Consider the following 3,875-nt stretch of genomic DNA (forward strand, 5'->3'; position numbering starts at 1 on the left):
TTACGCTTTTGCATCGGACTCGGCTGGCTCCCTGGTGGGCTTTTGGGGATCCTGAAATCTGGGCATAACAAAGGAGAGTTTTATTATGACTTATGTGTCCACCAGTGGCGGCCGGCTGGTGAAGTTTTCCACAGCACAGGCTTTCCGAGGTCAGGGTTATATAGTGTTATATTGGAAATCAGCGAGCCAAACAGAGGACGCCTTAATCAATCAGTAAGCCAAATTTGGAGTCTTCATTATGCCAGCGGTCTCAGAGGAGTTATCTCCAGAGTCTGAGCAAAGCAACATGGAGGAAGTTTTCCCTTTACGCCCTCCCGGTTTCTTTGTAGGCTTTACAAAGAGCCCTATGTACTAGGAGATATTTTGCAGGAAGCTTGTAGCCTTGAGCACAGCACAATTCAGTAACCGTGAGCACAACATAATTCAGGAAACTAAAAGACACCTGGCATGGGAGTAACCAGGGACAGACCAGACCCGCAAGGCCAGATAATTGAGCTTATTTTCCCTATTATTTGAGCACGGGTGTTTACAGAAGCCAAGAATAGCAGAGTTAATTCAGAGAACAAAGGACCAACTATGTTTAGTGGAAAATGTCAAACAGCAGTTTTTACAACATTGAGGTTACCGGAACAAGATGGCGTGCCGATGCTTCAATAGAATTCAGAAAACAAAGCAACGGCACGGGTGGGGTGTGTATGTGGGGCGGGGGTGGGGGGTTGGGGTGTGTGTGTGTGTAAGCTGTGTGAGATCAAACGCTAGCTGTTTCTCTGTAGTTGTTTACAGTCTGGCCTCACATCTAGAAGCAGTTTCTTTCTGGATGTGCCGAGGAGCTGGCCGGGCTCCCCAGGTCTCACAGTCCACTTACAGGCGGCCTTCATCAGATTCCCACAGTTTCGGAGGGGGAGTCAGAACTTGGGAAGAGGCCCATGTTCTCACATACTATTCACTCCACCCAACACGGGTACCTTCTTTCTTCACTCCCGTACCATCTCTTCCTTACATCTTCCGCATATATCCGGGGGAGGAAGGAGAATGGGTGAGCCATTGCATCTGTTTCTACAGCAACTATATAGTATACAGCAAAGGAATAACAACAGACTTACACATACCAGAATCAGAGAGAAAGGTTGGTGTAATGTCCCTTCCCAGCTTGACCTGTTCTTGGACTCACTCAGAAATAACCAACTTTACAACAACCCATTTTTCTTATTTCTTTAAAAATCTGTTACCATAGAGGCGGCTGGAGCCCGACCCCACGTGAGGGTGGCTAGGCCTCCTCAGCGGCCATGAGGTGCTCATCCCAAGGAGGAGGCCTGTGGCATGGACGCGGCTTTGAAGAGGCAGAAAGTGCAGCTATGTTAGTTTATAGGGACAGTGAGACTTTGTCCATAAATTCAAGACCAGAGTGACCATTATAGAAAAAACAGTTGTATCAAATTGTGTATTAGACTTGTACTGAAGGCCACATGAATCATAAAGAAAGGAATTCAACTGGTTTGAAAGCAGAACTTGAAGACAAGCTACAGGTAAATAATCAGAAGAGAAAAAGATCGAATGAAGGCTAAACTGAATTTAAATGCTGTGGAAGAATGAAACATTTTCTAATGATAACAGGAGTGAAGTATATGATCCCAAATCTGCTTCGATACTTTGTGGAGTATAAGAAAAGATCACACTTTTGGGATGATTTGCAGCCGAAAAAAAGCATCACCCGCTGTAGGAAGATATCATGGAGGATCCTTGTAATACAAGAGTAGGAGCTCAGTCATTATAGGAAGTCGGTTTGTCCTTCCACCACTCAGAAAGAAAACTTGATGGGACCATGAATGTGTTATACCAAAGAACTAGAGATTCTTTGGGATGGAGGGAATATGTTCTTTGAGATTGGATTGTTTAGGGCATCCTTACAGGACACATTTAATCAAGTCAAGCACCAAAAGGCTAACACTCTTTCCTGGAGAGAGAAAGGCTAAGATCTCTTTGACTCAAAGAACGCCACCTGCAGGCATTCGGCAGCCAGCATTGCCTCCTTGCTCACCTCGCAGTCAGGAAAGAGAGATGGTGGTGATCGGGGGACTGTTTCATCATATATAGCAAGTCAGACCAACAGAGAGTCTAAGAAAGATGCAACCCAGCTAGACCATCTGACCCAGGGCTTGGGTGATGATTGCGTGGCACCCCCTTTAGCCTCTTCAACCCCTACAGACATCCAGGAAGCTGGACTTTCTCCTCAGTCCCTCCAGGCTTCTGGCCACCACAGACTGGGAACCCCATTCTTGACTGTGCTGTCTTTGTTCCAGCCTGAGACTAACTTAGTCTGTGCTGGAGAGAGTCAAGACTCACTGGCTTGTTCCTTCGCCCAGGACTTGGAAAGTTCTTGCTTGCTGGACCAAAAGGAGGGGGAGAAGGATTCTTCCTGGAAAAGGGAATGGCTTCATGGAATCAAGAAAAAGAACGACAGAGTATGGTGAGATGTAGTAAACCACGTGGGGCAAGGGCCAACAGCCCTGGGACAAGCCTACATGGGGAAAGTGTCTGCCAGAGAGAATAGGCAGGCCCCTGTCCTCGTTCTCACACGCCGGGAGTCCTGGAGTGCAGAAAACACAGAAGCAGTGAGACAAAGGTCTTGTCCTGTTCCTGTGGTTTCTTGGGACAGTGAAAAGAAAGACATGGACTCTGGGAGTCTGCTTTTCACTGAGGATTCTCAGGGCCAGCGGGTCATTGCTCACAACTCTAGAGTTCCTTTCTGAGCCCTAACCAGGGTTTAGGGCAGGTTCCTAACAGCCCTTGGGCTCAGTGCCAGGATAGGCTCCCTCAGTTAAACCTGCAGCCCGATTTGCTCTTTTCCCAGGACTCTGATGGTCATCAACTTATCAGGCACCAAGTCTAAATGTCTTTGAGGGTTTGGTTTTAAAAATACTCAGGGAGGTATGGAATGAAGCTATTGTTGAACATTTTCTTTATGTAAATAAAGCTGGTGGTAACACTTGTTGAGACAAAAAAAATGTATATATTACCATAACTTATACATTCCATTACCAACTGAATTAGAATTCTTAATTCTTAGAAAACTTAACTTGTAGTGACATCTAAAAGCAAGTAATTAGCATTTTTTAGATGGACAGATTCATGTATACATTTCATAACTTCTAGAAACAGGTGTTTTTCATTGGCAAATAGATTCACATTTTCAAGAGACATACTTCAAATAAAGTACAAAATATATTAATTCACAGATTCAAATTTATTTGTTCTTATTAACTGTATGAGATTTTAAAGTTAATTATTACCCAAGCCATTTTATTGACAAATTTTGTAACAGAGATAAATAACATGAACTTTGTTTTGTAAACCCAGGCAAAACAAACACGTATTTTATGTTAATAACTTTGAAAGACCTTCACTAACCTTAAACCACCATTTGAATTCTTGGTGATTATTGCATTCCTTTAGTGTGTTGCTTAATTACCTAGTGATCCTGCCAACTTTTTAAAATGCTGGAGATGAGGGAGGGTATTAGGCTTGGACAACTTCCACCACTTCAGTTATAAAAGTGTCAGTTTTTGCCTCTCACAGCGGGGTGGTGCAGTCACCCCTACTGCTCCTGCTGCCCACACAGTTTGGGGGAGGCACCAATTCCTGCCCTGTCCCCGGGATCACAGCATCCTCAGGGCCTCCAGAAGAATTTAGGGTGCTTAAAAGACCCATTTACTTTTCCTTTTAAAATATGTTTTTATTGATTTGAGAGAGAGAAGAAGGGAAAGGGAGAGAGAAAGAAACATCAATTGGCTAACTCCTGCACCCCCCCTACTGGGGATGGAGCCTACAACCCAGGCATGTGCCCTGATCAGGAACTGAACTGGTGATCTTTCAGT

The 3,875-nt window shown here is 44.5% G+C and overlaps 1 pseudogene; it reads left to right on the plus strand.

Moving 5' to 3' along the window:
• The window catches only part of LOC102248872, a 10,342-nt pseudogene extending 7,452 nt beyond the window's left edge, over nucleotides 1-2,890 (plus strand).
• The last annotated feature ends 985 nt before the right edge of the window (nucleotides 2,891-3,875 follow it).

This window comes from Myotis brandtii, unplaced genomic scaffold (genome assembly GCF_000412655.1).
Source record: "Myotis brandtii unplaced genomic scaffold, ASM41265v1 scaffold560, whole genome shotgun sequence".
NCBI lineage: Eukaryota > Metazoa > Chordata > Mammalia > Chiroptera > Vespertilionidae > Myotis > Myotis brandtii.